Source organism: Garra rufa, unplaced genomic scaffold (genome assembly GCF_049309525.1).
Source record: "Garra rufa unplaced genomic scaffold, GarRuf1.0 hap1_unplaced_003, whole genome shotgun sequence".
NCBI classification, from domain to species: Eukaryota; Metazoa; Chordata; class Actinopteri; order Cypriniformes; family Cyprinidae; genus Garra; species Garra rufa.
The window spans coordinates 9,497,359-9,507,062 of NW_027394278.1; the positions used below are offsets into that span (position 1 = coordinate 9,497,359).

Sequence of the window (9,704 nt, forward strand, 5' to 3'; positions counted from 1 at the left end):
CAACGTCTTTTGTTCTCTGTTAGCTCGTCTCTGCTCTTCTCTCAAAGCGACGGGTGGTGTCACGTAAACCCCTGCAGACCAAACCCTAGGGGGATGTGGCCGAAATAGCTCAGTTGGGAGAGCGTTAGACTGAAGATCTAAAGGTCCCTGGTTCAATCCCGCGTTTCGGCAGATGCAGCTTTCTTTTGTCTTTTGGTCGAGGGTGGCCAGTGACCAAAACTCACTGGGATACAACCCCTCGCTCTGACTGGTTCCCCCTAGCCGCAACACTATCTACCTCCAGGTCAGCTGTCAAAGAGGCGCTCGTGGTTCCATGGTGTAACGGTTAGCACTCTGGACTTTGAATCCAGCGATCCGAGTTCAAATCTCGGTGGAACCTACGTGCCTTCTTGCGGCAGATAAAAACAAAAAAAGCTCAACTTCATTTTTGTTGCTGGTGAGCCGTAAGCGACTTCTTCTTTGTTTTCCTCTGAGCAGCGGCCTCTCTCGTCAAGGTTCCATGGTGTAATGGTTAGCACTCTGGACTCTGAATCCAGCGATCCGAGTTCAAATCTCGGTGGGACCTGCTTTTGCCACGAATGTGCGCAGGGCCCGTTCTGAGAAATTCTTTTGACAGCAGTGGGACCCAAAGGCTCACGCAACTGCGAGGGTACGTTTCGCACCGCAAAAAGCGCAGTCTGTCTCCTTGGGGACGTGCGCGTAAAAGGGCAGGAGCCCTTTGGAGAATGCGGGCATCCATCCCGCTACCTCTCGCATGCTAAGCGAGCGCTCTACCATTTGAGCTAATTCCCCTGGAGATGCAGTTAATTTTTTCTTTCTTTTGTTGTTGCTATTTGTCTTCTTTGCTTTTGGTTATTATGATCGCCGCCAACTTGTTTGTTTTTAGACTCATTTCTTCTAATGCTTGCTTGTTTCATTCAGTGTTTTTAATGTTGTTTTTTGGGCTTTCTTGTTGTTGTTGCTTTATTACAAACGATCCACTTGGCTTTCACAAGATTGTGATCCTGTATCAGAAGTGACTGTTGCGGTCAAGTAAGTCTGCACCCCTGAGGACCGTAACAGGGTGAGTAGAGCAGGGCAGAAACAAGTTTCTCAGAAATCGAGGTGCTTTTTGCCACAAGCGCAGACTTCCGGATGCTCCCTGCATTCAAAGCCACGTGAAGAGCGTCGCTCGAGGGCAGGCGGCGGTGCGCCAGCTGCGTGAGCGTGGCTCGTTGGTCTAGGGGTATGATTCTCGCTTTGGGTGCGAGAGGTCCCGGGTTCAAATCCCGGACGAGCCCGTGGTCAGGCTTGGTCCTGAAGCTTTTCTGCCTGCTAAGGGGCCCACGAGCAGTCAGCAAACTTTGGGGAAATTGGGCAGACGTCTGGCCGGAGCCAGGCCGGTTAGCTCAGTTGGTTAGAGCGTGGTGCTAATAACGCCAAGGTCGCGGGTTCGATCCCCGTACGGGCCAACGTCTTTTGTTCTCTGTTAGCTCGTCTCTGCTCTTCTCTCAAAGCGACGGGTGGTGTCACGTAAACCCCTGCAGACCAAACCCTAGGGGGATGTGGCCGAAATAGCTCAGTTGGGAGAGCGTTAGACTGAAGATCTAAAGGTCCCTGGTTCAATCCCGCGTTTTGGCAGATGCAGCTTTCTTTTGTCTTTTGGTCGAGGGTGGCCAGTGACCAAAACTCACTGGGATACAACCCCTCGCTCTGACTGGTTCCCCCTAGCCGCAACACTATCTACCTCCAGGTCAGCTGTCAAAGAGGCGCTCGTGGTTCCATGGTGTAACGGTTAGCACTCTGGACTTTGAATCCAGCGATCCGAGTTCAAATCTCGGTGGAACCTACGTGCCTTCTTGCGGCAGATAAAAACAAAAAAGGCTCAACTTTATTTTTGTTGCTGGTGAGCCGTAAGCGACTTCTTCTTTGCTTTCCTCTGAGCAGCGGCCTCTCTCGTCAAGGTTCCATGGTGTAATGGTTAGCACTCTGGACTCTGAATCCAGCGATCCGAGTTCAAATCTCGGTGGGACCTGCTTTTGCCACGAATGTGCGCAGGGCCCGTTCTGAGAAATTCTTTTGACAGCAGTGGGCCCCAAAGGCTCACGCAACTGCGAGGGTACGTTTCGCACCGCAAAAAGCGCAGTCTGTCTCCTTGGGGACGTGCGCGTAAAAGGGCAGGAGCCCTTTGGAGAATGCGGGCATCCATCCCGCTACCTCTCGCATGCTAAGCGAGCGCTCTACCATTTGAGCTAATTCCCCTGGAGATGCAGTTAATTTTTTCTTTCTTTTGTTGTTGCTATTTGTCTTCTTTGCTTTTGGTTATTATGATCGCCGCCAACTTGTTTGTTTTTAGACTCATTTCTTCTAATGCTTGCTTGTTTCATTCAGTGTTTTTAATGTTGTTTTTTGGGCTTTCTTGTTGTTGTTGCTTTATTACAAACGATCCACTTGGCTTTCACAAGATTGTGATCCTGTATCAGAAGTGACTGTTGCGGTCAAGTAAGTCTGCACCCCTGAGGACCGTAACAGGGTGAGTAGAGCAGGGCAGAAACAAGTTTCTCAGAAATCGAGGTGCTTTTTGCCACAAGCGCAGACTTCCGGATGCTCCCTGCATTCAAAGCCACGTGAAGAGCGTCGCTCGAGGGCAGGCGGCGGTGCGCCAGCTGCGTGAGCGTGGCTCGTTGGTCTAGGGGTATGATTCTCGCTTTGGGTGCGAGAGGTCCCGGGTTCAAATCCCGGACGAGCCCGTGGTCAGGCTTGGTCCTGAAGCTTTTCTGCCTGCTAAGGGGCCCACGAGCAGTCAGCAAACTTTGGGGAAATTGGGCAGATGTCTGGCCGAAGCCAGGCCGGTTAGCTCAGTTGGTTAGAGCGTGGTGCTAATAACGCCAAGGAGCGCTCTACCATTTGAGCTAATTCCCCTGGAGATGCAGTTAATTTTTTCTTTCTTTTGTTGTTGCTATTTGTCTTCTTTGCTTTTGGTTATTATGATCGCCGCCAACTTGTTTGTTTTTAGACTCATTTCTTCTAATGCTTGCTTGTTTCATTCAGTGTTTTTAATGTTGTTTTTTGGGCTTTCTTGTTGTTGTTGCTTTATTACAAACGATCCACTTGGCTTTCACAAGATTGTGATCCTGTATCAGAAGTGACTGTTGCGGTCAAGTAAGTCTGCACCCCTGAGGACCGTAACAGGGTGAGTAGAGCAGGGCAGAAACAAGTTTCTCAGAAATCGAGGTGCTTTTTGCCACAAGCGCAGACTTCCGGATGCTCCCTGCATTCAAAGCCACGTGAAGAGCGTCGCTCGAGGGCAGGCGGCGGTGCGCCAGCTGCGTGAGCGTGGCTCGTTGGTCTAGGGGTATGATTCTCGCTTTGGGTGCGAGAGGTCCCGGGTTCAAATCCCGGACGAGCCCGTGGTCAGGCTTGGTCCTGAAGCTTTTCTGCCTGCTAAGGGGCCCACGAGCAGTCAGCAAACTTTGGGGAAATTGGGCAGATGTCTGGCCGAAGCCAGGCCGGTTAGCTCAGTTGGTTAGAGCGTGGTGCTAATAACGCCAAGGTCGCGGGTTCGATCCCCGTACGGGCCAACGTCTTTTGTTCTCTGTTAGCTCGTCTCTGCTCTTCTCTCAAAGCGACGGGTGGTGTCACGTAAACCCCTGCAGACCAAACCCTAGGTGGATGTGGCCGAAATAGCTCAGTTGGGAGAGCGTTAGACTGAAGATCTAAAGGTCCCTGGTTCAATCCCGGGTTTCGGCAGATGCAGCTTTCTTTTGTCTTTTGGTCGAGGGTGGCCAGTGACCAAAACTCACTGGGATACAACCCCTCGCTCTGACTGGTTCCCCCTAGCCGCAACACTATCTACCTCCAGGTCAGCTGTCAAAGAGGCGCTCGTGGTTCCATGGTGTAACGGTTAGCACTCTGGACTTTGAATCCAGCGATCCGAGTTCAAATCTCGGTGGAACCTACGTGCCTTCTTGCGGCAGATAAAAACAAAAAAAGCTCAACTTCGTTTTTGTTGCTGGTGAGCCGTAAGCGACTTCTTCTTTGTTTTCCTCTGAGCAGCGGCCTCTCTCGTCAAGGTTCCATGGTGTAATGGTTAGCACTCTGGACTCTGAATCCAGCGATCCGAGTTCAAATCTCGGTGGGACCTGCTTTTGCCACGAATGTGCGCAGGGCCCGTTCTGAGAAATTCTTTTGACAGCAGTGGGCCCCAAAGGCTCACGCAACTGCGAGGGTACGTTTCGCACCGCAAAAAGCGCAGTCTGTCTCCTTGGGGACGTGCGCGTAAAAGGGCAGGAGCCCTTTGGAGAATGCGGGCATCGATCCCGCTACCTCTCGCATGCTAAGTGAGCGCTCTACCATTTGAGCTAATTCCCCTGGCCGCAGAAGGCAGAATCTTCTCCCTGTTAGGTCCACCACCATTATTGAATCCATTCAAAGGCCCACTTTCATTCCTTTGCCTTTGACCTTGTCTCGAGGTGTGTCATTTCTTCCATTGCAGTTAATTTTTTCTTTCTTTTGTTGTTGCTATTTGTCTTCTTTGCTTTTGGTTATTATGATCGCCGCCAACTTGTTTGTTTTTAGACTCATTTCTTCTAATGCTTGCTTGTTTCATTCAGTGTTTTTAATGTTGTTTTTTGGGCTTTCTTGTTGTTGTTGCTTTATTACAAACGATCCACTTGGCTTTCACAAGATTGTGATCCTGTATCAGAAGTGACTGTTGCGGTCAAGTAAGTCTGCACCCCTGAGGACCGTAACAGGGTGAGTAGAGCAGGGCAGAAACAAGTTTCTCAGAAATCGAGGTGCTTTTTGCCACAAGCGCAGACTTCCGGATGCTCCCTGCATTCAAAGCCACGTGAAGAGCGTCGCTCGAGGGCAGGCGGCGGTGCGCCAGCTGCATGAGCGTGGCTCGTTGGTCTAGGGGTATGATTCTCGCTTTGGGTGCGAGAGGTCCCGGGTTCAAATCCCGGACGAGCCCGTGGTCAGGCTTGGTCCTGAAGCTTTTCTGCCTGCTAAGGGGCCCACGAGCAGTCAGCAAATTTTGGGGAAATTGGGCAGACGTCTGGCCGGAGCCAGGCCGGTTAGCTCAGTTGGTTAGAGCGTGGTGCTAATAACGCCAAGGTCGCGGGTTCGATCCCCGTACGGGCCAACGTCTTTTGTTCTCTGTTAGCTCGTCTCTGCTCTTCTCTCAAAGCGACGGGTGGTGTCACGTAAACCCCTGCAGACCAAACCCTAGGGGGATGTGGCCGAAATAGCTCAGTTGGGAGAGCGTTAGACTGAAGATCTAAAGGTCCCTGGTTCAATCCCGGGTTTCGGCAGATGCAGCTTTCTTTTGTCTTTTGGTCGAGGGTGGCCAGTGACCAAAACTCACTGGGATACAACCCCTCGCTCTGACTGGTTCCCCCTAGCCGCAACACTATCTACCTCCAGGTCAGCTGTCAAAGAGGCGCTCGTGGTTCCATGGTGTAACGGTTAGCACTCTGGACTTTGAATCCAGCGATCCGAGTTCAAATCTCGGTGGAACCTACGTGCCTTCTTGCGGCAGATAAAAACAAAAAAAGCTCAACTTCATTTTTGTTGCTGGTGAGCCGTAAGCGACTTCTTCTTTGTTTTCCTCTGAGCAGCGGCCTCTCTCATCAAGGTTCCATGGTGTAATGTTTAGCACTCTGGACTCTGAATCCAGCGATCCACGTTCAAATCTCGGTGGGACCTGCTTTTGCCACGAATGTGCGCAGAGCCCGTTCTGAGAAATTCTTTTGACAGCAGTGGGCCCCAAAGGCTCACGCAACTGCGAGGGTACGTTTCGCACCGCAAAAAGCGCAGTCTGTCTCCTTGGGGACGTGCGCGTAAAAGGGCAGGAGCCCTTTGGAGAATGCGGGCATCGATCCCGCTACCTCTCGCATGCTAAGCGAGCGCTCTACCATTTGAGCTAATTCCCCTGGCCGCAGAAGGCAGAATCTTCTCCCTGTTAGGTCCACCACCATTATTGAATCCATTCAAAGGCCCACTTTCATTCCTTTGCCTTTGACCTTGTCTCGAGGTGTGTCATTTCTTCCATTGCAGTTAATTTTTTCTTTCTTTTGTTGTTGCTATTTGTCTTCTTTGCTTTTGGTTATTATGATCGCCGCCAACTTGTTTGTTTTTAGACTCATTTCTTCTAATGCTTGCTTGTTTCATTCAGTGTTTTTAATGTTGTTTTTTGGGCTTTCTTGTTGTTGTTGCTTTATTACAAACGATCCACTTGGCTTTCACAAGATTGTGATCCTGTATCAGAAGTGACTGTTGCGGTCAAGTAAGTCTGCACCCCTGAGGACCGTAACAGGGTGAGTAGAGCAGGGCAGAAACAAGTTTCTCAGAAATCGAGGTGCTTTTTGCCACAAGCGCAGACTTCCGGATGCTCCCTGCATTCAAAGCCACGTGAAGAGCGTCGCTCGAGGGCAGGCGGCGGTGCGCCAGCTGCGTGAGCGTGGCTCGTTGGTCTAGGGGTATGATTCTCGCTTTGGGTGCGAGAGGTCCCGGGTTCAAAATCCCGGACGAGCCCGTGGTCAGGCTTGGTCCTGAAGCTTTTCTGCCTGCTAAGGGGCCCACGAGCAGTCAGCAAATTTTGGGGAAATTGGGCAGACGTCTGGCCGGAGCCAGGCCGGTTAGCTCAGTTGGTTAGAGCGTGGTGCTAATAACGCCAAGGTCGCGGGTTCGATCCCCGTACGGGCCAACGTCTTTTGTTCTCTGTTAGCTCGTCTCTGCTCTTCTCTCAAAGCGACGGGTGGTGTCACGTAAACCCCTGCAGACCAAACCCTAGGGGGATGTGGCCGAAATAGCTCAGTTGGGAGAGCGTTAGACTGAAGATCTAAAGGTCCCTGGTTCAATCCCGGGTTTCGGCAGATGCAGCTTTCTTTTGTCTTTTGGTCGAGGGTGGCCAGTGACCAAAACTCACTGGGATACAACCCCTCGCTCTGACTGGTTCCCCCTAGCCGCAACACTATCTACCTCCAGGTCAGCTGTCAAAGAGGCGCTCGTGGTTCCATGGTGTAACGGTTAGCACTCTGGACTTTGAATCCAGCGATCCGAGTTCAAATCTCGGTGGAACCTACGTGCCTTCTTGCGGCAGATAAAAACAAAAAAGGCTCAACTTTATTTTTGTTGCTGGTGAGCCGTAAGCGACTTCTTCTTTGCTTTCCTCTGAGCAGCGGCCTTTCTCGTCAAGGTTCCATGGTGTAATGATTAGCACTCTGGACTCTGAATCCAGCGATCCGAGTTCAAATCTCGGTGGGACCTGCTTTTGCCACGAATGTGCGCAGGGCCCGTTCTGAGAAATCCTTTTGACAGCAGTGGGCCCCAAAGGCTCACGCAACTGCGAGGGTACGTTTCGCACCGCAAAAAGCGCAGTCTGTCTCCTTGGGGACGTGCTCGTAAAAGGTCAGGAGCCCTTTGGAGAATGCGGGCATCGATCCCGCTACCTCTCGCATGCTAAGCGAGCGCTCTACCATTTGAGCTAATTCCCCTGGCCGCAGAAGGCAGAATCTTCTCCCTGTTTTGCCAGCTGCGTGAGCGTGGCTCGTTGGTCTAGGGGTATGATTCTCGCTTTGGGTGCGAGAGGTCCCGGGTTCAAAATCCCGGACGAGCCCGTGGTCAGGCTTGGTCCTGAAGCTTTTCTGCCTGCTAAGGGGCCCACGAGCAGTCAGTAAATTTTGGGGAAATTGGGCAGACGTCTGGCCGGAGCCAGGCCGGTTAGCTCAGTTGGTTAGAGCGTGGTGCTAATAACGCCAAGGTCGCGGGTTCGATCCCCGTACGGGCCAACGTCTTTTGTTCTCTGTTAGCTCGTCTCTGCTCTTCTCTCAAAGCGACGGGTGGTGTCACGTAAACCCCTGCAGACCAAACCCTAGGGGGATGTGGCCGAAATAGCTCAGTTGGGAGAGCGTTAGACTGAAGATCTAAAGGTCCTTGGTTCAATTCCGGGTTTCGGCAGATGCAGCTTTCTTTTGTCTTTTGGTCGAGGGTGGCCAGTGACCAAAACTCACTGGGATACAACCCCTCGCTCTGACTGGTTCCCCCTAGCCGCAACACTATCTACCTCCAGGTCAGCTGTCAAAGAGGCGCTCGTGGTTCCATGGTGTAACGGTTAGCACTCTGGACTTTGAATCCAGCGATCCGAGTTCAAATCTCGGTGGAACCTACGTGCCTTCTTGCGGCAGATAAAAACAAAAAAGGCTCAACTTTATTTTTGTTGCTGGTGAGCCGTAAGCGACTTCTTCTTTGCTTTCCTCTGAGCAGCGGCCTCTCTCGTCAAGGTTCCATGGTGTAATGATTAGCACTCTGGACTCTGAATCCAGCGATCCGAGTTCAAATCTCGGTGGGACCTGCTTTTGCCACGAATGTGCGCAGGGCCCGTTCTGAGAAATCCTTTTGACAGCAGTGGGCCCCAAAGGCTCACGCAACTGCGAGGGTACGTTTCGCACCGCAAAAAGCGCAGTCTGTCTCCTTGGGGACGTGCTCGTAAAAGGTCAGGAGCCCTTTGGAGAATGCGGGCATCGATCCCGCTACCTCTCGCATGCTAAGCGAGCGCTCTACCATTTGAGCTAATTCCCCTGGCCGCAGAAGGCAGAATCTTCTCCCTGTTAGGTCCACCACCATTATTGAATCCATTCAAAGGCCCACTTTCATTCCTTTGCCTTTGACCTTGTCTCGAGGTGTGTCATTTCTTCCATTGCAGTTAATTTTTTCTTTCTTTTGTTGTTGCTATTTGTCTTCTTTGCTTTTGGTTATTATGATCGCCGCCAACTTGTTTGTTTTTAGACTCATTTCTTCTAATGCTTGCTTGTTTCATTCAGTGTTTTTAATGTTGTTTTTTGGGCTTTCTTGTTGTTGTTGCTTTATTACAAACGATCCACTTGGCTTTCACAAGATTGTGATCCTGTATCAGAAGTGACTGTTGCGGTCAAGTAAGTCTGCACCCCTGAGGACCGTAACAGGGTGAGTAGAGCAGGGCAGAAACACGTTTCTCAGAAATCGAGGTGCTTTTTGCCACAAGCGCAGACTTCCGGATGCTCCCTGCATTCAAAGCCACGTGAAGAGCGTCGCTCGAGGGCAGGCGGCGGTGCGCCAGCTGCGTGAGCGTGGCTCGTTGGTCTAGGGGTATGATTCTCGCTTTGGGTGCGAGAGGTCCCGGGTTCAAAATCCCGGACGAGCCCATGGTCAGGCTTGGTCCTGAAGCTTTTCTGCCTGCTAAGGGGCCCACGAGCAGTCAGTAAATTTTGGGGAAATTGGGCAGACGTCTGGCCGGAGCCAGGCCGGTTAGCTCAGTTGGTTAGAGCGTGGTGCTAATAACGCCAAGGTCGCGGGTTCGATCCCCGTACGGGCCAACGTCTTTTGTTCTCTGTTAGCTCGTCTCTGCTCTTCTCTCAAAGCGACGGGTGGTGTCACGTAAACCCCTGCAGACCAAACCCTAGGGGGATGTGGCCGAAATAGCTCAGTTGGGAGAGCGTTAGACTGAAGATCTAAAGGTCCTTGGTTCAATTCCGGGTTTCGGCAGATGCAGCTTTCTTTTGTCTTTTGGTCGAGGGTGGCCAGTGACCAAAACTCACTGGGATACAACCCCTCGCTCTGACTGGTTCCCCCTAGCCGCAACACTATCTACCTCCAGGTCAGCTGTCAAAGCGGCGCTCGTGGTTCCATGGTGTAACGGTTAGCACTCTGGACTTTGAATCCAGCGATCCGAGTTCAAATCTCGGTGG

The 9,704-nt window shown here is 51.6% G+C and overlaps 35 non-coding genes across 35 annotated transcripts in view; 32 read left to right on the forward strand and 3 right to left on the reverse strand.

Annotated features, from left to right (window-relative positions):
- Positions 1 to 2, forward strand: part of trnai-aau (transfer RNA isoleucine (anticodon AAU)) — a 74-nt gene extending 72 nt beyond the window's left edge. The window contains exon 1 of the tRNA in view: positions 1 to 2. This exon is cut by the window's left edge and continues 72 nt beyond it. This is a non-coding gene — a tRNA (tRNA-Ile).
- A 96-nt stretch (positions 3 to 98) lies between these two features.
- trnaf-gaa (transfer RNA phenylalanine (anticodon GAA)) lies at positions 99 to 171 on the forward strand. Its single transcript has one exon. It is a non-coding gene; the product is annotated as a tRNA-Phe (tRNA).
- A 136-nt stretch (positions 172 to 307) lies between these two features.
- Positions 308 to 379, forward strand: trnaq-uug (transfer RNA glutamine (anticodon UUG)). Its single transcript has one exon. It is a non-coding gene; the product is annotated as a tRNA-Gln (tRNA).
- A 114-nt stretch (positions 380 to 493) lies between these two features.
- trnaq-cug (transfer RNA glutamine (anticodon CUG)) lies at positions 494 to 565 on the forward strand. The gene has a single exon. It is a non-coding gene; the product is annotated as a tRNA-Gln (tRNA).
- Positions 566 to 1,208: 643 nt separating this feature from the next.
- trnap-ugg (transfer RNA proline (anticodon UGG)) lies at positions 1,209 to 1,280 on the forward strand. The gene has a single exon. It is a non-coding gene; the product is annotated as a tRNA-Pro (tRNA).
- Positions 1,281 to 1,377: 97 nt separating this feature from the next.
- Positions 1,378 to 1,451, forward strand: trnai-aau (transfer RNA isoleucine (anticodon AAU)). The gene has a single exon. It is a non-coding gene; the product is annotated as a tRNA-Ile (tRNA).
- A 96-nt stretch (positions 1,452 to 1,547) lies between these two features.
- trnaf-gaa (transfer RNA phenylalanine (anticodon GAA)) lies at positions 1,548 to 1,620 on the forward strand. Its single transcript has one exon. It is a non-coding gene; the product is annotated as a tRNA-Phe (tRNA).
- A 136-nt stretch (positions 1,621 to 1,756) lies between these two features.
- trnaq-uug (transfer RNA glutamine (anticodon UUG)) lies at positions 1,757 to 1,828 on the forward strand. The gene has a single exon. It is a non-coding gene; the product is annotated as a tRNA-Gln (tRNA).
- Positions 1,829 to 1,942: 114 nt separating this feature from the next.
- Positions 1,943 to 2,014, forward strand: trnaq-cug (transfer RNA glutamine (anticodon CUG)). Its single transcript has one exon. It is a non-coding gene; the product is annotated as a tRNA-Gln (tRNA).
- A 643-nt stretch (positions 2,015 to 2,657) lies between these two features.
- Positions 2,658 to 2,729, forward strand: trnap-ugg (transfer RNA proline (anticodon UGG)). Its single transcript has one exon. It is a non-coding gene; the product is annotated as a tRNA-Pro (tRNA).
- A 588-nt stretch (positions 2,730 to 3,317) lies between these two features.
- trnap-ugg (transfer RNA proline (anticodon UGG)) lies at positions 3,318 to 3,389 on the forward strand. The gene has a single exon. It is a non-coding gene; the product is annotated as a tRNA-Pro (tRNA).
- A 97-nt stretch (positions 3,390 to 3,486) lies between these two features.
- Positions 3,487 to 3,560, forward strand: trnai-aau (transfer RNA isoleucine (anticodon AAU)). Its single transcript has one exon. It is a non-coding gene; the product is annotated as a tRNA-Ile (tRNA).
- Positions 3,561 to 3,656: 96 nt separating this feature from the next.
- On the forward strand, positions 3,657 to 3,729 carry trnaf-gaa (transfer RNA phenylalanine (anticodon GAA)). The gene has a single exon. It is a non-coding gene; the product is annotated as a tRNA-Phe (tRNA).
- A 136-nt stretch (positions 3,730 to 3,865) lies between these two features.
- On the forward strand, positions 3,866 to 3,937 carry trnaq-uug (transfer RNA glutamine (anticodon UUG)). Its single transcript has one exon. It is a non-coding gene; the product is annotated as a tRNA-Gln (tRNA).
- Positions 3,938 to 4,051: 114 nt separating this feature from the next.
- trnaq-cug (transfer RNA glutamine (anticodon CUG)) lies at positions 4,052 to 4,123 on the forward strand. The gene has a single exon. It is a non-coding gene; the product is annotated as a tRNA-Gln (tRNA).
- Positions 4,124 to 4,879: 756 nt separating this feature from the next.
- trnap-ugg (transfer RNA proline (anticodon UGG)) lies at positions 4,880 to 4,951 on the forward strand. Its single transcript has one exon. It is a non-coding gene; the product is annotated as a tRNA-Pro (tRNA).
- Positions 4,952 to 5,048: 97 nt separating this feature from the next.
- On the forward strand, positions 5,049 to 5,122 carry trnai-aau (transfer RNA isoleucine (anticodon AAU)). The gene has a single exon. It is a non-coding gene; the product is annotated as a tRNA-Ile (tRNA).
- Positions 5,123 to 5,218: 96 nt separating this feature from the next.
- On the forward strand, positions 5,219 to 5,291 carry trnaf-gaa (transfer RNA phenylalanine (anticodon GAA)). Its single transcript has one exon. It is a non-coding gene; the product is annotated as a tRNA-Phe (tRNA).
- Positions 5,292 to 5,427: 136 nt separating this feature from the next.
- On the forward strand, positions 5,428 to 5,499 carry trnaq-uug (transfer RNA glutamine (anticodon UUG)). The gene has a single exon. It is a non-coding gene; the product is annotated as a tRNA-Gln (tRNA).
- Positions 5,500 to 5,839: 340 nt separating this feature from the next.
- On the reverse strand, positions 5,840 to 5,912 carry trnaa-agc (transfer RNA alanine (anticodon AGC)). Its single transcript has one exon. It is a non-coding gene; the product is annotated as a tRNA-Ala (tRNA).
- Positions 5,913 to 6,441: 529 nt separating this feature from the next.
- Positions 6,442 to 6,514, forward strand: trnap-ugg (transfer RNA proline (anticodon UGG)). Its single transcript has one exon. It is a non-coding gene; the product is annotated as a tRNA-Pro (tRNA).
- Positions 6,515 to 6,611: 97 nt separating this feature from the next.
- Positions 6,612 to 6,685, forward strand: trnai-aau (transfer RNA isoleucine (anticodon AAU)). Its single transcript has one exon. It is a non-coding gene; the product is annotated as a tRNA-Ile (tRNA).
- A 96-nt stretch (positions 6,686 to 6,781) lies between these two features.
- trnaf-gaa (transfer RNA phenylalanine (anticodon GAA)) lies at positions 6,782 to 6,854 on the forward strand. The gene has a single exon. It is a non-coding gene; the product is annotated as a tRNA-Phe (tRNA).
- A 136-nt stretch (positions 6,855 to 6,990) lies between these two features.
- trnaq-uug (transfer RNA glutamine (anticodon UUG)) lies at positions 6,991 to 7,062 on the forward strand. Its single transcript has one exon. It is a non-coding gene; the product is annotated as a tRNA-Gln (tRNA).
- A 114-nt stretch (positions 7,063 to 7,176) lies between these two features.
- On the forward strand, positions 7,177 to 7,248 carry trnaq-cug (transfer RNA glutamine (anticodon CUG)). Its single transcript has one exon. It is a non-coding gene; the product is annotated as a tRNA-Gln (tRNA).
- Positions 7,249 to 7,402: 154 nt separating this feature from the next.
- trnaa-agc (transfer RNA alanine (anticodon AGC)) lies at positions 7,403 to 7,475 on the reverse strand. The gene has a single exon. It is a non-coding gene; the product is annotated as a tRNA-Ala (tRNA).
- A 50-nt stretch (positions 7,476 to 7,525) lies between these two features.
- trnap-ugg (transfer RNA proline (anticodon UGG)) lies at positions 7,526 to 7,598 on the forward strand. The gene has a single exon. It is a non-coding gene; the product is annotated as a tRNA-Pro (tRNA).
- Positions 7,599 to 7,695: 97 nt separating this feature from the next.
- On the forward strand, positions 7,696 to 7,769 carry trnai-aau (transfer RNA isoleucine (anticodon AAU)). The gene has a single exon. It is a non-coding gene; the product is annotated as a tRNA-Ile (tRNA).
- Positions 7,770 to 7,865: 96 nt separating this feature from the next.
- trnaf-gaa (transfer RNA phenylalanine (anticodon GAA)) lies at positions 7,866 to 7,938 on the forward strand. Its single transcript has one exon. It is a non-coding gene; the product is annotated as a tRNA-Phe (tRNA).
- Positions 7,939 to 8,074: 136 nt separating this feature from the next.
- Positions 8,075 to 8,146, forward strand: trnaq-uug (transfer RNA glutamine (anticodon UUG)). The gene has a single exon. It is a non-coding gene; the product is annotated as a tRNA-Gln (tRNA).
- A 114-nt stretch (positions 8,147 to 8,260) lies between these two features.
- trnaq-cug (transfer RNA glutamine (anticodon CUG)) lies at positions 8,261 to 8,332 on the forward strand. The gene has a single exon. It is a non-coding gene; the product is annotated as a tRNA-Gln (tRNA).
- Positions 8,333 to 8,486: 154 nt separating this feature from the next.
- On the reverse strand, positions 8,487 to 8,559 carry trnaa-agc (transfer RNA alanine (anticodon AGC)). The gene has a single exon. It is a non-coding gene; the product is annotated as a tRNA-Ala (tRNA).
- A 529-nt stretch (positions 8,560 to 9,088) lies between these two features.
- Positions 9,089 to 9,161, forward strand: trnap-ugg (transfer RNA proline (anticodon UGG)). Its single transcript has one exon. It is a non-coding gene; the product is annotated as a tRNA-Pro (tRNA).
- Positions 9,162 to 9,258: 97 nt separating this feature from the next.
- On the forward strand, positions 9,259 to 9,332 carry trnai-aau (transfer RNA isoleucine (anticodon AAU)). The gene has a single exon. It is a non-coding gene; the product is annotated as a tRNA-Ile (tRNA).
- A 96-nt stretch (positions 9,333 to 9,428) lies between these two features.
- trnaf-gaa (transfer RNA phenylalanine (anticodon GAA)) lies at positions 9,429 to 9,501 on the forward strand. Its single transcript has one exon. It is a non-coding gene; the product is annotated as a tRNA-Phe (tRNA).
- The last annotated feature ends 203 nt before the right edge of the window (positions 9,502 to 9,704 follow it).